At 37.6% G+C, this 21,220-nt stretch overlaps 1 protein-coding gene across 1 annotated transcript in view; it reads left to right on the top strand.

Annotated features, from left to right (window-relative positions):
* Nucleotides 1-21,220, top strand: part of TRPM3 (transient receptor potential cation channel subfamily M member 3) — a 732,143-nt gene that overhangs the window by 330,892 nt on the left and 380,031 nt on the right.

Below are 21,220 nucleotides of genomic sequence, written 5' to 3'. Positions count from 1 at the left end.
CAAGCTCCAGCTAACACCTGCTTTGAAGAACAATTAGAAAATTCACAAACTGAGATTTCTTCTCAGGGATAGTTGATGGCCTGTCTAAGAGCTCTTCTTAATTAGATTGAGCATATACAAGTGTTTGCTCAACTTGTCCCTCTAGGATGACATACAAGATCCATGACATGATGAAAAAAATTTCCCAAGGGTTCCGTAACTGAAGCACAAGCTTTTGTTTATACAAATAGTTAACCTTAGGAGTAGCAATTAGTAAATATGTGTACAATTTGTGAATTTCAAAACACTCTTCACTTGCCATGATTGCTGAGTATGTATATACATTAGTTGGGGCCATTTCATTAACTTGCCAGCTTGTGACTCAGTTATTATTATTGCCTACATATATTTCCTATCTTCCTTAATAGACTATAAGTTCTTTGAAGTCAAGGAATATTTTTATTTAATCTTTGTATTTCCAAAAGCAGGATGTTTTTCTATAGTAGGCCCTAAAATGTTTGTTGAAATATTAGCCAATAGTTAGATAATACTTTGTGGTTTGCGAAACATATTACATAATTTTTCTCATTTGAGCCTTACAAAAACCCTGTGAGATAGATGGTAACTAATGGTTTTATCCCCATTTTATAGATAAGGAAGATGTGGCTTGGACATGTATCTATATTCAGACAGATACTTCGTGTCAAAGGCAGGATTTGAACCCAGAATTTCCTGAGTCTAAATTCAGTACTTTACCTACTACATATTCCCCACATGTTGGTTACAACAATGCATTATACTGGGGATAGAAAAACAAAAAAATAAAATACTGGTAATGTAATAGAAATGTAGCTGTTTTGTGGCATGAGTCATCAAGAGCAATGTCGTAGTAAAACAATGGAATTGTAGGCCAAAAATAAGATGTCACCGGGATGGGAGCTGTTGATGTTGTCCTTCATGATTCGCTTTCACTGGAGCTGAGGGATTTCAAAAACACCTTTATTGTATGAAATACTTAGAATAAGGTTTTCCATTATGGTGACTGGGAAAACAACGAGGCAGCGAGGTGGTGCAGTGGACAGAAAACTGGAAGACCAAAGTTCAAATTCACCCTCAGACATTTAGTAGCTGCTCGGGCCTCCCAACAAATAAACCCTCACAACCTTAGCTTTCTGCTGCCTGCGTCCTCTGTCTCCCTTGGCTCTAATTGCTCTGACTCATTTCCTGCTCCACCAGTTCAGCACACTCCTTCTACCACAAGCTCCATGTGATTACATTCAGCCTTCAAATTTCCTTAGGCTTATTTAGGGGCAGAGAAGATCTTCAAATTTCTATTACCAATACAGGTGTATACAGCTCAACATCAAGATTGGTAGATATCCTGTATAGACTAGAGATGTATTGAGGGATGTTCATCAGTCTCAATAATAGGGTGAAAGACTTGACTCTGGAAGGGATCTTTGAGGCCTTGACTACCAAAAAAAGCCCTCATTCCAGTTCCAACTAAGGAATCTGATACTCAGAGAGATTATAACTTTTCTATAATTATGCAAGAAGTAATAGTGTCTGGGCAGCAAGGTGGGTAAAGCGCCGGCCCCAGAGTCAGGAGGACCCGAGTTTGGTTCCGGCCTCAGACACTTAACACAAAAAAAAAAAAAAACTAGCCATGTAACCTTGGGCAAGTTACTTCCTCCAAAAGGAAAAAAAAAGAAGTAATAGTGCCAATTCTAACATACAATGTCTGAATCTGTGTATACCTCCTCATACCTTTGGATGCAGGGCCCTAATCAACAAGCCATCTGTGCCAACAGAAGTCATATTACCAGGAGTGTGATGAAAAGGCAAGAAGTTAAACTACATCATTACAGGTTTATTATAATCATCAAGTGTTCTTATACATAACATGTTACATGTAGAGTTCTATATTTTAAAAGTCAAGATGGAGAAATATCGTCATGAATCATTGGGGACACAAGTAATTTGACTATGTCCATCAAAAATGAATCTCCAAAATTATGTCCTACTCATACTACTGCCATTTTAGAACATGCAAACTGTTAGCTCAAAAGTTAGCATATAAGGAGAGTAGATCGTCTTAATCATGAGTAGTTTGCAACAATAATTCCTAATTCCCTCTACTTCCATGCCTGACTCAGAAGAGTTGGGGTGTACGAAGATTTACAAACGTGAGAACTAAGAACATCTTGACCAAATTAGATCACAGCCATTTTATTATTGTTTCGTTCTTTGGCCACAAAGCATGGGTTTTGTATTACATAAAAGATTGTAAAGGGGGGCAGTAGGGAATAGGGAGGAAATGTGGTAGGCCTTTAAAACACAAAACAAAAACCAATTATTATTTTTGTTCTATTATCCAAAGGTTGTAATACCTACTTGCCATATTTTCTGCTTTTTGCTTGTTTTTATTTTTATTTAGTTTTACATACACAGGATCACATATTTGGAGCTCTTAGGAACCTTAGAGTTCATCTAGTCCAAGCTGTTCATTTTTACAGTTGAGGAAACTGAGGACCAGAGAGATTAAGTTACTATCCCAATCAAGGTCACCCCAGGTAGGAAATAACAGAGGCATGATTTTAACTCAGGCTCTTGAGTTCCAAATCTATCCACTGTACAAGGAACCTTGTTTTTGTGTACCACTTTTACATACTGCAGCAAATGTAGTGAGAGCATTTACCTCATTCAGTCATGTAGTTCTGTCATTTGCTGTGTCATTTAGCTCTGTGTGTATGGGCACTTCTCTGTGCCTCAGTTTCCTCATGAGTTAGATAGGTGTATTCATATTTGCCATACCGCCCTCACCGAGGTACCGTGGAGATCAAATGAAATAATGTTGTTTGAAAGCATTTTGTACAACAGCAAAGTACTACAAAAATATGTTGTTTTTGTTTGTCATAAAATTCATCATGTTGCATGATCTGATTTGTTGAAGATACATTTTAGTGTTAGTACTAAGATGTTATTAGTACACTAAGTGTACTAATTAGTACACTTTTAAAAATTTATGAATAAAGAGGATGAAGATTTAGTGGGTAGGATTCACCAACATTCTGAAGCTGGGCTTTACAATCTTATTTTTTTTAAGTGACATCATATTAGACTCTCATAACCTAAGGCTAAATTAATGAGAATGGTTTTGTTTGCTATTGAGCAGTCCTGTATCTGGGCTTGGGAAAAGATGAATGTCCAACAGAAATCTTTTTATCATGCATTAAGTTAATGTTTATCTTTGTCTTTTTTTTTGAGATCATTTTGCATTTATATCACTGAACTTGTCTATTCTAAATTTGCTTGTTAATCAGATTTATTCCCAGACTCTCAGGTTTTATAACTTTTATAGGAATTGCATCACCTACAAATAATTGCTACCATGTTTCCCCGATAATAAGACCTATCCCGAAAATAAGCCCTCCCCTTACTGTGTAAGATTCCTCTAAAATAAGCCCTCACCTGAAAATAAGCCCTATTGAGATTGCTACTGTAGTGAAGGTGATCCCCTGCGCTACACGCTACATTACAGTACCCTCTGTATGCACTGTCCCCCCCCGTGAAACGCACACTGCGCTCCGAGCTGCATCCAATCAGAGCTGCAGCAGTGAGCTCGTCATCCTGTTCTTTATTGAATTCATTATTGAATAAAGGTACATTTTTTTGTTCACATTTACCTGTTTATTAAAATTGCTGTCAATGTTCATTAAAATAAGCCCTCCCCTGAAAATAAGCCCTCTGGTGTTTTTCTGTCCAAAAAAATTAATGACAGTGTCTTATTATCGGGGAAACACGGTAATCCTGACACATTCCTACCCATCTAACCATCTTTATTTGCTAATTTGCCATTGCATGAAAGGGAAGGGGGAAGTGACAGATCTCTGACCTCTCTGCATGTAGTCATAAGGTCCCCCATCCTTGAACCCAGGAAGATTTCTGACTGGACACCACATCTTTCTTACTGGCAGCTCTGCAAATGTTATGAGCTCTAGGTCATTAGCTGATCTTAATGCCATTTCAAGCCTTTCTGAAATAAGATTAATACATTCGGCATGTGCTAGGTTATTAAAGGGACTGGTCAAAGTTCTTTACATAAACTGTTTATTCATTCAAATCTCCTTATGAGCTTGGTGCCACATCATGAGGGTAGTTGGCTATTAATCTCCTTTTATGCCTATCTAATGTTTAAAGTCATAATAACATCCTGCATTTTCACAGGACTTCTCACTTTTTAAAGAGTATTATATATATTCTTTTTTGATACTTAGTGCAGTTCTGTGAGGAAGGTAGGCTAGATTGTGACATCATAGGTTTTAGAACTGGAAAAGACCTTGCAGTTCATACAATCCAACAGCCTCATTTTACAGAGGAGAAAATGGGTCCAGAGCGGTGAAGTCATTGATTGGCAGCCAGCAGCAGAGCTGAGATTCTAACACCCATCTTCTGATTGCCAAGTCAGTCCTCTTCCTCCTTTACCACACTGCCTCTTGTTTTGTGGATAAGGAAGCTGAGTCACAAAGTGGTGAAGTGATTTACCCCTTTGCACACTGACATTATCCCCTAATCAAATGTTATTTCTACTCCTTCCATTTTAATGTAAACGTCTTGAGGGTGGGGACTGTGTTGTTTGCTTAGATTTGTATTCCCAACACTTAGCAGGTAGTACCCAGAATTTAAGTAAGCATTTAAAAATGATCTGTCATCTATCTATCTGTTAGGAAGAATTAGCTTTCTATTACCCTGAAGCTAGAGCAGCCTGTGTTTCTTGTGCTTTTTCCTTTTTTTTATCCCAGTTTTGCTGTCTAAAGCATGAAAAGTACAATAGCAAAATCTTCTAGGCCTGAAGCTCTCGCTGTCTCAAGATTTAAGTAAATTTGGAGTGGCTAGGGGGTGCAGTGAATAGAGCACCAGCCCTGGAGTCAGGAGGACCTGAATTCAAATCTGGCCTCAGACACTTAACACAAAAACTAGCCTTGTGACCTTGGGCAAGTCATTTAACCCCAATTGCCCTCCAAAAAAGAAGGCAAAAAAAAAAAGATTTAAGCTAAATTCACTCTCTATAGTCTATAATCTTAGATTATTCACTGCTTAGAAGTAATTAATTGACTATTAGGGGTAGCTAGGAGGCTCAGCAGATAGAGTATTCAACCTGGAAGACCTGAGTTCAAATCTAGCCTCAGAAATGTACTAATTGTGTGACCCTGGACAAGCCACTTAACCTCTGGAAATGACAAGCCACTCTAGTGTCTTTGCCAAGAAAATCCCAGAGTCACAAAAAGTTGGACACAACTGAATGACTGAACAGCAAAAAGAAAAACAACAAATTGGCAAATATCCCCCATTTAATTTTCATTTGCTGATTAGCAGTAATTAATTGTTTGCATCCATCTAGAATATTCCAAGGTTACTTAATGATGAAAAAGTAAAGGTTGAATATATTAACTCTTGTTGTCTTAATTAAGCCTTAACGTCTCATTCTCATAGTAATAACTGTTTATTCATTCTCTTGTCACGCTTCTTTCCCACTCCTTTCCTCATCTTTCGGGTACAAAATACAATGGAAGGAATATGAATAAGTCTCCATATACACAGCCTTAATTATCACATTAATTCTACATTTGTATGTAAAACGCAATAATATACTTGTATGTTCTGGCATATTTCACTGGTCCTGAAAAGATAGGAAGTATATACGAATTAGGTGTGGAAAAGAGGAAATCCATAAATCAGGGCTTGAAATGTGTGCAACACACTGATGTAGTAGAAAGACAGATATACTGAGTTAGGAGACCAGGTGACAGTAATGATTCTACAATTATATACCCATGTAACCAAGGTACTTGCCTCCTCTCAGTCTCATGAATAACACATGAGTTTGAGTGTAATATCTGCATCAAGTAACCCTATATTGCTGGACTAAAAAATAAAACAATTTTGGGAACTTATGAAAAACCCTTCTCCTCATTATATAAAACATATAACCTTGACATACTTTTTATATTGAAAAAAGAAAAATAAAAGGTTAAAGAAAAATCAAAGATTTAAGTCCAATATGTTCCCTAAAGCCAAAAAGTGTGAAGGTGTGGTGGATAGGATAGACATCCATATTGAGATAATTCAGTCCATCCGGGATAGGCAAGATTTTCTCTGCTCAAGAATTTGGGGTCTCTGAAAAAGATATCTGCACTGTTTTTGTCATTTCTATTTCAAATAAGAACAAAGTAGCTACACAGAATGATAGACTCCCTTCTCTGCCATTTATTTACTATATATGTGACCCTAGCAAATGATTTAACCTCCCTGCTCTTTAGTTTTTTTATTAACAAAATGAGAGGGTTGATCTAGATGGTTTCTGAAGTCCCTTTTTACCCTGTGTCCTTGAAGTTATGAGCTATGACCTCAAAGGGACCTTACTCATGGGTTACTACAGTTCCTTTATTTAATATCTTCCATTAAGGTCCATAAAGCACATACTTTCTTTTACTGAGATTGTTATGCCAGGGGTGGCTAGGTGGCGCAGTGAATAGAGCACCTGCCCTGCAATCAGGAGGACCTGAGTTCAAATCCAGCCTCAGATACTTCATCCTTACTGACCATATGACCTTGGGCAAGTCACTTAACCCCAGCTACCCTGCCTTCCCCCACTCTGAAAAGCAAAAGAAAGAGCGAGCGAGCGAGAGAGAGAGAGAGAGAGAGAGAGAGAGAGAGAGAGAGAGAGAGAGATTGTTATGCCAATAGCATACTTATCCATTGCAAAGCAGGAAAGATTCCTAACAGCATTGCTAAAAATCAAAGAGAGAGCATTAGAAAGACCAAACTAGGCTCAACGTAAAATTACCTTTGGGATTTTTTTTTTTTTGCACTTCATGTCAAGACAATTTAAAAAATATACATCTCTTAAATGATGGTAATGTTCTGCCTATATCCCCTCCCTTCCCCCATCCTGGTTTCTCTAGAACATTACCTTCAGACTACTGTTTATAGTATGTGGGCTCTTTAAGCTGCAGTAGGGACATGGGGGCATGAAAACCATATTAAATCAGATAATATCAGGTCTACAATGTCCTGCTATTTAATCCAGTTCCACCCAAATTCCACACATATCGAGCTTTCGCTTGCTTTTTCTTTTTGCCTTCTTGGCTCTACATATCACTATCTTCCTAAACTACTTCTCCTTTTTCTCTCTATTTCTGAGAAAGTTGTGGTTCCTTTCCCCTGGCTTCCTTCCACCCCATCCCTCCCAGGCAGAAATGGCCTCTCCTCAAAGTCAACAGAATCTTCCCTCATTTGTTTCCCTGGATATCACCCACAAAATTTCCCAGATATTTTTCATTCTCCTTCTCCTGTGAAATACAGCAAGAAAGGAAATGTGCGTGTTTTTCACGTTTACATATTATGTACTGTGCTCAGTGCTTTACAGATATCATCTATTTGGTCCTCATAACAATCCTGGAAAGTAGGCCCTATTATTGTCTCCATTTTATAGTTAAGGGAACTGATGAGAGAGTGACTTACCCAGGATCACAGAGCTGGTAAATATCTGAAAGCAGATTTTAACTCATGTCTCCTTGATCCCAGGCCCAGCATTCTATTCACCGCACCACCAAGATGCTCCTATTGACCTCCCTTCTTCCTGCCACAGCTAGATTCCTTAAGCTGTCCCTCCTTTTCAATTTTCCTGCTATTCTCTAAACTCAGTTATGTTTAAATCGATCTTTGGTCTCACTGACCCAGTGACACTGACTAGAGCCCATCCATGCCTCTAATTCCCTTGTCCACATCTTCCCATAATCCTTCATTGGGGGACCATACAACCTTCTGAAGACCTTCCCAATAGATTTCTTTACATGATGGATTCCAGTCAAACACTGGCTATCTGTGAGTGATCCCCCACTCTGTTTCTCCAAATACCGCAGTGTTTCTCACAATGACATTGTGGTCCAGAACTTCCAAGCCCTAAATGTGGTTGTTATTTCTCCCACAAAAGAGAGTTACTTTGTCTCAACTCCTTGATTATTGTCTGTTAGGAGTTCTGATAAACATAAACATTAGTTTGTCTGTAATCCAATTACATTTTCATTACTCTAATTCCAGCTTCACGGATATCACTGTAAATCTATATGGTTTAAAGAAAGGTAACTTCTTTCTAAATCTTAATTCTTCAGTAGACAAGTACACATATCCTATTCATGACAACCTGACTTAGAAATCCTTTGATGTTTTTGTGACCTTCTATACTTGCTTTGTTTGTTAATCAATGATTTGGTTAAAATCAAAGAGAGGAGGAAATGTTAACCCCATTGGAACCAGAATTTTTGAACGGGTAGTAGAATTCAGAGATCAATTTGTGGAACTCCCTTATTTTGCAGATGAGGCAACCAAACCCCTACAAACTTAAAGGAATTGCTGAAGGTCACACAACAAGATTGGGTCTCAGACCGGTGTTCCTTTCACTTCCCTTATGTTGTTACTTCCCTTATGGTGCCATACCTAGAAATGAGGGGAAGAAAGTTTCGAGTCTACCGTATGTAATAATGAGGATAAGGTATTTTTTTTCTTGGAGGGGGCAAGGCAAGGCAATTGGGGTTAAGTGACTTGCCCAAGGTCACACAACTAGTAAGTGTGTCAGGAGTCTGAGGCCGGATTTGAACTCGGGTCTTCTTGACTTCAGGGCCATGCTCTCTATTCATTGCACCACCTAGCTGCCCCAGAAGATATTTCTCAAAATAGTTATTGATGCAAATAAAGCTATCTCATGCTTAGTTTAATTTCCTATTTTCAAAACTAATTTCACTTTTTGACTTCAAATTTTATTGAAACTTTGATTTCTTGATATGTTTTGGAATTTTCAACCAATAGTAGCAAGATGTAGGAGTCAGAAGAGATCCAAGTTCAGATCCCTAAAAAGAAAGCAGATCCCTCAAATAAATAACTAAATAAATGAAATCTTACCTCTGATACATACGTTGGTAATATGGCCATAAACAAGTGACAGCCTCTCTAAACTTCAGTTTTCTCATCTGAACATGGGAATAATATTACTTTCAGAGATATGCTATCAAATGGTATAACAATACACATAAATCATTTTGGCAAGGTACTCTGTAAATATCTGCTCTCATTGCTCTACTGTTGTACAAAAATATAAATGAACAAAATGACTCCATCTTCTTCAGATTGCATTTCCCTTGTGGTGACTTCTTTGTACTGTTAAAATTATCATCTTGCCTTTAAATTGCTCCAGAACTGGCAAGGAGCCCTGCTTGGCAGTTTTCTTGTTGGATAATGCATAAGGAATTAAGCAAGGTCCACATAGACAGTGTGACCAGGAGTTATAAGATCTCTCTGGAATTAATTACTCACCTCCTAATGCAAACTAACCTAAAATCATTCACAGTTTCACATGGGGCTAAGAAAAATGACTGACATGTTAACTTTGGCTTCAAACTAAGTTTCCCTTGAATGAACAGCCAAGGGCCTTTGGTCTCAATATTTTTGTCCACAGTATGAAGTGAATTACAGGTTCTTCAAGATCTATTTCTTGCTGAATATTTATCTGTGTGGAGGAAAAAAATGCTGAATTGAGAGGATAGAGTGACAAACTTGTTATACAAACGATATCCAAATGCCTCAATTTTCTTTACTATGGTTAAAAATAAGGTGGGTGAATGCATGAAGTAGGAGACAAAAGAAGATTGATTTAAAGTCAGCTCTTTTGGAAACTTATATGAAACTCACTTAGGTTTACACACAGCTTCTGAAATCCATCTTTCTCCATATTTATGATCTCCATTTCCCTTCTTTTTGTCTCTTTCCAGTAATGATAAACCCTTCTGTAGTCTTCCCCAACTTACCCCTGGCACTTTCCTTTCCAAAGACTTCTTTTGAGCTCCAAAATCTTCTAGCTCCCTATTTCCCTTAATATCATACCATACGTTCTTGAGTCACATTGATAAAGCCAACTTCTGAGGATATTCAGAGAGGAATAATACAATTTGAAATATAAATAAAATTCCATTGAGCCAAGAGCCAAAATGATTTATTCTTTAGTCCAGGGACCTTGCTTCCCAGTGTGTTTATAGTAATTGCAGCAAACACAACAATTATTTTTGGATTTTCTAACTTCAGTCTTCAAGGGATTGCCCTTTTTATACATTCGCCATAAGTTCATTAAAAATACACATTATTCCTGTTCATATGTCACATTGTCTTATAGTTCATATACCATTCTTCACCAGCTAACTAATTTCATTCTCATTGATGGTTAAAGGTGCATAGAATTCTTTATCTGTCACAAGACTTTCTAGGCCTTCACTGGAATAGCAAAGAAGGGGGAAGATTTCACACTGAATTGGTAGTTCTTGTTCGTTCACTCCCCCCACCCCCCATCTCTCTCTCTCTCTCTCTCTCTCTCTCTCTCTCTCTCTCTCTCTCTCTCTCTCTGTCTCTCTCTCTCTCTCTCTCTCCCTCTCTCTCTCTGTCTCTCTCTTTCTCTCTCTCTTTTCTTTCTCTCTTTTCCCCCCCTTTTGCCAAAGTTTAGTCTGCTGTCCTATTCAAAGCTTGGATACTGAAATACCTTTTAAATTTAAAGTCACCAGATAATGTGTTATTCTTCAGCCTCTAAGGAAATATTAGAACTAGAAAGACTCGAAAACTTCAGGAAGTTGTAAGGTAAATCCACTTAGCCTTGAAATCAATCCTGGAAACAGTCAACAGACAAGGAGAAGGCCAAGTGCATCTGAGAGTTTTAAACAAAAAGGAATTGTTCCATTAACTCCATTATTATCATAGTGTCCATAATAGGTACCCAGAAGCAAACCTAGTAGGTACAGTGGGTAGAAATTGCAAAGTGACAATTTTTTTCAAATGCAAAAATTCAGTTAAGAAATAGTTCAAGGACCTGAAATTAATTTTGTTCTATGGACAAAATTGTAGGTTTAATTTTAAGGCAAAACTGCCTAACAATTAGAGCTATCACCAAATGGAATGGGCTGACTTAAAAGGTAGTAGATTCCCATTCACTGGAGGTCTCTTGGTGACCACTTTTCAAGTATATCAAAAAGGTGTTATGTAATACTGTTTCAAGTGTGGGTTGGCTAGCATCCCACATATCAGGGGCATTAAATAAATACCTCCTTAATTGTATTGGATTATCTAGATGACACGTAGGTCCCTTCTAAATTCTGAAATTCTCTGAGTCTTTGATTTCATGAATAAAGAAACAGAAATACAAAATAAAGAAATTGGAGGTCCTTCCTGCTCATAAGTAGATTATACTGCGGGCGTCTAAGTGCTGCAGTGAGTAAAGCACCGGCTCCGGAGTCAGGAGGACCCTAGTTCGGTTCCAGCCTCAGACACTTAACACCCACACACACACAAAAAAAAAACTAGCCATGTAATCTTGGGCAAGTTACTTAACCCCAATTGCCCTCCAAAAAGCAAAAAAAAAAGATTATACTTCAGTGTAAGAATGACAAGGGTCTTTTAAATTCAAATTCCAACACTCCAGTTTATTCCAAGTGTGTGTTTAATCAAGACGCCTCAAGTCTTCACATAGTAGCATTCTATAGAAGCTTGGTGGTGAGTATATAGAGCATAGGTTTTAGAATCAGGGAAACCTGAGTTTGAGTCATCCCTCAGACACTTACTAGCTCTGTGACCCTGGACAAGGCATTTAACTGCTCAATTTTCTCATCTGTAAAATGGGCATACTTCTTAGGTATGTTGTGAAAATCAGTTGAGTTCCTATATGGACAGTGATTTGCCAGTCTTAGCTGCATAAGTACTACTAGCTATATTAAGAATGCTTCATAAATAAATTAGTAACATTAAATCTTCAGAAACTATGGATGTCCACATGTACAAATTAAAATAGTTCTCTAGATTGAATGAGATTTGATAGGGGATAGGAATGGTGAACTGATTTCATTTGATATAGTTAACTCACAAGGAAAATCCCTCTACCAGTGCAGTCCAGCACATTCTCTGCAATTTATAACCCTAGAGTTATAACCCTGAAGCTTCTTAGCCTCAGGACCACAAATGGGATTTCAGCATGTGTGGGTGAATTTGAATGGGGAAAAAATATTACATCTTTATTTTCACTAAATTTTCATGTCCTTGATAATCCTATGTGCTTTATCTTATGCATTTAAAAACTTCATTTGAAGAAGTGGCGCCTAGGCTTCACTAACTGCCAGAAGGATCCATGACATAATAAAAAGTTAAGGAATCTGTCCTAGAGAGCTGCCTAGAGAAACTTGAGGTGGCACAGCCAGTGAATGTCAGAAGCAGTACTTGAAAGTGGGGCTTCTTGAAACTTGATGTGATTCTATTCCCCTCCTCCCCTTTCCAAATGTCTTCACTTAACTGGATTGTTGAATAAAAATTGGTTTTGACTGAAAAATTTACACTTGGGTAATAATTTTAAGAGTCATTTCTATGGGAATGACAGACAGGTTCCTCTAAACTGAAGAAACAAATAACAAAGTATAGTTGATCTTTAATACATGGAAAGACATAGTAAAGGGGGGAAGAGGGTCACTGTTTTCTCAGCTTTTGTGAGAAAACAGAGAAACTTGGCCTATAATTCTGCATTGGAGATTCTTGGGGCAGGGGGCTGTGGAGGAAGGGTGAGGATTCACTATCTCCAGTTTAGGGATTGTGGGGAAACTGCCAAATGCACCTTGGTCCTGCCTGAATTCTGGTGGAGCATCTGTAACATACTTGAGCACTTGTAGCAGTTTCTCTGTAAGGACACCCTCAATTCAATCTTTGGAGATGAACAATGCCTTCTTGTGTGCTCAGGCCCCTTCCAGCATTCATACACTGTGTCTTTTGAAGGATTTGCTTTCCAGAGCTGAACTTTCAGAACTCAGAACACCTTATCACACTTTCACAAGCCTTCTTTATGAAAATGGGGGTGGGAGGGGAGAGGGGAGAGCCTGTCAGGGCTTGTGCCAGTTAAATCCCAACTCTCAGGGGATTTGTTTTTCTTTTGGCATCAGATCAGATGTTCAAATCAAGCAGCGTTTGGGGTTCTGCAAGAGAAGTCTATAGAACTCTTAATGAGGCTAATCCCAAGGCACTACATTCCGAGTAACTGATGAGCGCACGTTCATTGCTTACTTGGGTGAAGAGAAGAGCCGGGGCAGGGGGCGAATGACTTTTTTTAGTGGGCAATCATGAGTGCATTATTAACAGAATGACCAGCCCTAGCAAAAATGTGGACGGCATAAACTGCTGGGACCTTCCTTGACATCACCCAAATTTTATGCTCAGGTAAAAATATGTGTTTGGTTTTTTCCCCCACCTTTCCCCCGTCTCCCTGTCTTTCAGCAGCAGTCTAGTGTCTCTGGCGGACTGAATGTGGGACTAAAAGGAAAACCTAGAGAATAATAAGGGGGGAAAAAAGATGAATGTATAAATTCAGCCCATTGGCTTCTTCAGGGTTTTTCTCATTAGGACAGGAAGTCTGCATTTGTAGTATAACGAGGAGATTGAAAATGGGACATATGTACTTTCTTTGCATTCTGTTGGTTTTGGGTTTGGGGATTTGGGATTCTATTTATTAAGCATATATGGGTGTCTTCTGAAATCCAATTTCTACTTTGAAGGCTGTGTTGAGATGTTTTGCTAAAGGGGGCTCCATTCCTTATGTCTTTAGAATGATTTTTTTTTTTATATCTTGCACTGTATTTTGAGGCAAATAGTGAGTTCCTGATTCTGGGCTGTACTGCTAATGAGTCAAATCTAAGATGAATAATTTTTTAGAAGTTTTGTGTATGGCAACCATAATATGAAATATCCCTATGAAAGTGGTAAGCAGCTTTAGAGGAGACATTTAAAATATTTTTTAAATAAAATTTTAACTTTCCAATTGGCTTATCATGCTGTTTCCTCCTATAGAATGCAATCCAAACGTTTAAATTACCTTATCATTTGAACTTCCAGATTTTTTTTGTTTATTTGAAAAGCAAGTCCTTGTTTCATTTTGCATAAATGTCCTTTAAATATTAAATCGTTTGAAAAAGAGTTCTCTATAGCACATACCTATACCTGGTATGTACAAAAAGCTGGTAATACAAAAAAACCTTGGAATCAGTTAATACTATAGTTTCTTATAGGGTGAGACAGTCACCCCATAAGAGCTGGAAGGATGGAAGGAAGCTCAGATATCATCATATACAACTTTCTCTTTTTGTGGGGAAGAAAACTAAGGCACAGAGAGATTAAGGGACAGCTGGGTTCTTCTGATCCACCTTATATTTAGGAAAAATATTTGGGTTATACTGTATCTCAGTGATGATTTTCTAAGGAAAGTTGTAGACCATTTTTCTAGGTACCATAAAATTTCTAAAAACTCTTTTAAAAGACACTGTTTAAGGGGACAGTGTAAGTGGACTTTTGCATCTAAGAATGAATAGAATCATCCTGATACATGTCCTGTCAAAGCAATTTTATGCTTTTTAGCTGAAGGGATGGATATCCTCAGCATTTCCTTGGATGTTAAATCCTTGTATAGAACTAGAAATAAAGTGGTTTAAAGCACGTGAAAGGAAATTTAGTTTAGAGGTCAGAGTAAACCAAGGACATAATTCATAATGCCCTTTCTAGGAAATAATTTGCAAGATATAGTTTCTATTTTGGGTTACTAAACAAAGACAGTGGAAGCATTTCTGCAATGTATGAAGTATGCTTAGCAAAACAAATTATACATTGACCATAATAGTCTAAAACCTCTGTAGTATACTTGATTTTTCTAATATATACTGCATGGTTTTTTTTATGAAACTCAGAATTGAATTTGAATGACAAGTTTTTCCTCCCATCCCATCTTTTTTTTCTTTTTTGACCCTGAAACATAAAAGGCTAGTGTTCTAATAATTACTAATCAAAAGTTAATTCTAAACCTTATTGCAAATATAGTAGGCTAACAGTGAAAATTACTTTTTGTCCATGAGATGTTTTGCAGGCATCAGTACAATAAATGTAAGTTTGTAGTCATGGGCCCCAGATTCACATTCTAATTCTGTGACTTACAGCCTATATAATATTGGGCACCCCTCTGGACCTCAGTTTCCTCGGCTATAAAATTAGAGAATGGATTAGATGACTTTGAAAGTCCTAGCTGGCTCCAAATTATGAAACTCCTAAACTGAAAATGAATCAATTTACTTTTTACTTGTAACTCACATTTTAGGAGTTACGGTTCTTAAGCAGTGATTACACTACAAATTATTTTATGAAAACATTAAGAGTTTTCCATGTTATCAAGTTTAATGGGGGGAAAATTCTAAAACTCTATTTTGAAGAAAATGTAAGTCAGTTTTCACAGAGTTCTCACAAATCTCAAATCATTCTTATTTAACTAATTTGCCAGTTGCCATCATGATTTTTTTAAACTTCTCTATCTCCTTTCTCATCACTCCCTTTCTTTCTCTTCCCTCTCTAAAATGATGAAAAAAAAATCCTAAAACTCTGTCCCCATCCTAATATTTTTTTTAAAGCAATTGGGGTTAAGTAACTTGCTCAAGGTTACACAGCCAGTTATTATTTCTGAGTGTGGTGCTGAGTATCAGAGCCCGGATTTGATCCAGGTCATCCCAACACTGGAGCCGGTGCTCTTACTCGCTGAGCCACCTGGCTGCCCCTAAGCAATTGGGGTTAAGTAACTTGCTCAAGGTTACACGGCCAGGTGTTTCTGGGTGGGTGCTAAGTGTCTGAGCCCGGGATTCGATCTCCAGGTCTTCTCAACACTGGAGCCGGTGCTCTTACTCGCTGTGCTACCTGGCCGCCCCCGCTCCCAATAGTTTCTTGCTTTTTACTTTTTTGGAGGCAGTTGAGGTTAAGCAACTTGCCCAACGTCACAGGGCTAATAAGTGTTAAGTGTCTGAGGCCAAATTTGAACGCAGATCCTCCTGACTCCAGGGCTGGTGCTCTATTCACTGCTCCATATATCTGCCCCCACCCCGTAGTCTAAATTTAAAGAGAAAGGAAGGGGATAGTTTAATTGAGGTGTAGGGTTCAAAAAAGGAATATCTTGCATCTTCATAGGACTTCTCACTTTTCAAAGAGTTTTCATATATATTTTCTCATTTGATTGTATTATGATACAAAGGGCCAAATTGAACATAGATATGTTTGGCATTCTGGTTAAACTGGTCTACTTGCTGTAATTGTTGCAAAATATTGTGTTTTACCCAGGTCATGGCAATCAGGAATATTGAATTCACTTCTGGCCCCCATATTTCATTGACTTGCCAGAGGACATCCTACTTTGTAAGGTGGCTAGGGATTGGGATGGGGGTGGCAGTCATGGGGGACACTAGACACCATGCAATATGAGAATTACTTAAAGGAATGGGGAATATTTAGCCCAGAGAAGAAAAAATGGATAGGGGGAAATTGTTAGATGTCTTTATGTATTTAAAGGGCTACCATGTAAAAAAAAAAATTAGTCTTGATCCACTTTGCCCTTAAAAGAAAGATATAAAAGTAGTGATTGCAAGATATAGTAAGATGTTTTACTTAAGGAAAAACTTGGTAATAATCAGAGCTGTCTAATAATGAAATGAGCTAGCTAGCTGTGAATTCTACCTCACTAGAGGTCTTCAGATAATATTAGTGGTAGCAGATGGAATAGAAGGAAAGGAGGTCATAGGAGGAGGAAGAGAAAAGAATAAAAGAGGAAGGACTAGCATTTATATAGTGCTTTACATATATCTCATTTTATTTTTGCAAGAATCTTAGGAGGTGGGTGCTATTATTATCCCCATATTACAGATGAGTAAACTGAGTCAGAGAGAGGTTATGTGACTTGCCCGGGGTCACAGAGCTGGTAGGTTTATGAGGCAGGGTTTGAACTTGGGTCTTCCTTACTCCAGACTGTGTACTGTGCCACCTAGGGACCATAAATGTCGTCCAATTACCACTTGTAAGAAATGGTATAGAGGGAATTCTTGTTTAGATGTAGTTCAGATGCCGTAGTTCTGTAAGGCAGGTTTACCTCCTCAAAGCTGTTTTCATTTTCTGACTTCATTTGAGTGATGTAATTGAGTGAAGAGTAAGAAAAGGTGAACGACTCAGTTTTATACAAGCCTGAAATCACCCTAGTCTCTTCAGTTTTGGATTTGATTCATTTTAGATTTGAAGGTCACTAGGAGGCAGACTTGTGTGTCATTAATGATGCTTAATAAGATTCCCACTAGGGGCGGCTAAGTGGCACAGTGGATAGAGCGCCTGCCCTGGAGTCAGGAGGACCTAAGTTCAAATCCGACCAAAGACACTCAACACACATACATACACACACACACACACACACACACACACACCTATCCATGTGACCTTGGGCAAGTCACTTAACCCCAATTGCCCTCCAAAAAGCAAAAAAAAAAAAAAGATTCCCACTAGGTATCCTCCAGATAGTTAGACATATCTTGGACTAAGATAGAACTACTGAATGTAGTTAACTCACCTCCCCTAAGATGATAATCTCCCCACATTGGAGAGTCAATTCATCTCAGCCTAAGATGATACCAGCAGAACCATACTAGAATTGAGGTCTGCTTCAGAGGTGAGAGAATGGGGGCATCATACATATGGCAGTTTTCTGTCTTCTCTGGTGTTTACCCACACCTCCATTCGCCACTCAATAGACAATTTTACCTGTTTCCCTCTAGAGTCACCCTTTGACATTTACCATTCTGGCGAAAACTGGATTTTTAAAAGTAAAATACACACTTTCTTTCCTTCTCTCTGAGCTACAAAAAGAAAAGAGTTTCAAGTGACCAATGAGGAAAGTTTTACTTGATTTCTGCCAGCAGATATTATCAGTAAAAAGGTTTTAGTGTCTGGAGAAAATCATGGCTTATGAATAGTCTAATTTTAAAAGGCTGTTACCAAGATAAAGAATGTTTATCTATATTCCATTGAGTTTATTTCTGAGTTGCAGAGATGTAGGGCTTCCCTACGGCTTCTGAATCAATAAGAAGATTAAAGTATCCAACTTGCAAATAGAACAATGAATATTTACTTTTCCGTGTGAATGGATTATTAATTTTGTCCTAAAAGTCATTGAGGTAGATAAATGGTGGCTCTCTTTTTTATATGGGTCACCACTGGATTCTGATAGGGTACAATGGCTCAGATTGCTTTTGTGCTCCTCCTTAGAATTCCTCAAAGTCAATGCCTGTTAAATATGCATCCCTAAAACCTTTGATGAATGCTGCCTTAGTCTCGATCTGGGAGATGTGTGTTTGTGTTTGTGTGTGTGTGTGTCTTTGTTGTACATGGTCACACAAGGCCATCATGATCATCCTCACGATGGATCCCCCCATGTGCAGAAGCCACACCAATCATTAAGATGAGTGAAATGAACATTTCATCTTTCTTGTGATCCAATTTGCTCCAGGTCTATAGAAACCACCTTAGCCATTTGTGCTGTGTCATAACGGGTTGATAACAGATAACATTTTGTAATACATTGGGATTTCTGTCCCCAAATAATAAAGCATTACTTGATGACTCTCTGTGGCAAAAAAGAAAAAAAAATCTTTGAAATAGGATTTTATAAGGGCTTCTAATTTAGTATTTTTTCAAGATAAAGTTGAAAAGGATATGCTTTCCAGGAATGAATTCTGTAATTGGCTCATATTTCCCATGTTGTATATCTCTCAAGAATTTTTTTTTTGATCTAAAGGACACATACAAAGTGAGTAATCTCAATAATGACCACTTAAGAAATGCAATTCTTAATTAGATAGGAGTTTAGATCTTATCCCATAGAATGATGTTAAAAGCATTGTGCAGCTATTGATTGGCTTTATATATGAAATCCGCACTTTTGGGTTGGCAAGCCAGTATCCCTCCATATTTCTATAAAATGAAATCTTTCATAGACTTTCCTGCTTCCTTTTTTTCCCCTCCTCTTTCAAGCACTACTTACTTAGCCGTCAGAGAAATTGTTACAGTCGATTAGATTTGACTGATGGTACATTCCCCAGCCACTCTTGTCCCTCTATCAGAACGACCTGAGCTGAGATGTTACCCATTTGAGTCCTGGTTTTTCCAGTTTGCATTTCTCCTTCCTTTGGATATTGCACATTTTCTATGAGATTTTATGCCTTTTTCTCTTTGTACCCAAACTCTGTTCCTGGGTGAGTACAGTGAACTAATTTTCTGTGCCTCAAAGAAATACTGTGCATTTTCATAGGTTAATGTGAATTATAAGAAAGCTTGGATTCATGGCCCAGCTCTACCACTTTTTATGTGACCTTAAGTAAGTCACTAAACTTGCCTTAATCTCAGTAAAATGGAGGTGATGATATTTGTTGAAAACTTACATATTAATTAGATTTGTTCTCAGACTCTCAGATTTTGTAACTTTTATGGAAGTTGTATCACCTACAAATAGTTGGTAATCCTAACACATTCCTACCCATCTAACCATCTTCATTTGTTATTTGGAGAAAGGGGAAGGAGGAAGTTACCTCAATGCCTATAGTCACAAGACACACCATCATTGCACCCAGGAAGATATATCTGACATCTGCCCTCTTAGCACAAGGCATCCCGAACACCACATCTTTCTTACTGGCAGCAATACAGATGTTATGAGCTTGAGGCCATTAGCTGATCTGAATGACATTTGAAGCCCTTCTGAAAAAGGAATAATACATTAGGCATGTGCTAGGTTACTAAAGAGACTGGTCAGAGTTTTTCCCATAGATTGTTTATTCTTTCAAATCTCCCTATGAACCTGGTGCTACGTGAACAGGGTATTTGGCTTATAACCTCCTTAACTCTGTCTAGTGTTTAAAGTCATAATAACATCTTTCATTTTCATAGGATTTCTCATTTTTCAAAGAGTTTTCATATGTATTTTCTCATTTGCTACTTAGAACAATTCTGGGGAAAGATAGAGTAGATTTTTGTTATCATAGGTTTTAGATATTTTATATATTATATAGGAATATAATATGTTATCATATATTCCTATGTATAATATAGGAATATTATATGTTATCATATATTCCTATGTATAATATAGGAATATTATATATATATTTGAAAAGAACTTGGAGGCCATTTGGTCTAACATCCTCAATTTATAGGGGAGAAAACAGGCCCAGAGATATAAAGTAATCTGTCTTTTCTTGTTAACCCATTTACTCCAGGTATATAGGAATCATCTTATTTGTTCTAAGTCATATTAGGTTGCTATCAGATAACATTTTGTAATGCTTTAACTTGATGACTGTCTGTGACAAAAAAAAATCTTTGAAGTAGGATTTTATAAAGGACTTATAATTTGGTATTTTTCAAGATAAAGTAGAGAGGGACAGACTTTCCAGGAATAGATTGTACAGTTAGCTTGCATTTCCCATGTTGTGTATCTCTCGGGAACTTTTATATGTTCTAAAGGCACCTACAATGTGAGTAATCCCAATAGTGATCACTTAGGAAATCTAATTCTCATTTATGTGGGAGGTTAGATATTATCCTATGAGACGGTAATAAAAGCATTGTTTAACTATGGATTGCCTTTGCATGTTAAATCTCCCCCTTTCGATGGGAAAACTAGTCATCATCCATATTTCTATAAAATGAAACCTTTTATAGACTGCCCTGCTTCATTTCCCCCTCTCAATTCAAGAGCTGCTTACTTAGCTATCAGAGAAATTGTTATGGTCAATTAGGCTTGGCTCATGGTGTGTTCCCCAGCCACTCTTTTCTCTATGTATCAGAAGGACTTGAGATAAGATGTTATCCATTTAAGCTCTGGACTTTCCATTTTGTATTTTCTCCAGCTTCTGGATATTCTATATTTTCCATAACATATTATGCATATTTCTAAATGTACCCAAACTCTGTCCCTGGGTAAGTACAGTGAGTTGATTTTCTGTGCCTCAAAGAATTACTGTGAATTTGTTATAGGTTGATGTGAGTAGTAAGAAAACTTGGATTCATGTCCCAGCTCTCCTGTTTATTATGTGAGTCACTAAACCTTCCTTCCTTTAGAAAGAAATGGCAAACCACTCAGCAACAATAGCAAAATAACATTCCTTAATCTCAGGAAAAAGGAGAGGATGATATTTGTTCAACTGACCCAAAAGGTTGTTTGAGTATAAATGAGATCAAGTAATTGCTTAGTAGCAATAGTTATTTGTATGGATTTAGTTTCTCAGCAACAGTTGACCAGACACATATTTTTTACAGCTGTTCCAGGTAC

Source organism: Petaurus breviceps, unplaced genomic scaffold (genome assembly GCF_028583685.1).
Source record: "Petaurus breviceps papuanus isolate PSGF00001 unplaced genomic scaffold, PetGlider_PUasm1.0 118, whole genome shotgun sequence".
Taxonomy (NCBI): domain Eukaryota; kingdom Metazoa; phylum Chordata; class Mammalia; order Diprotodontia; family Petauridae; genus Petaurus; species Petaurus breviceps.
This window is presented reverse-complemented; position numbering and strand designations above follow the sequence as displayed.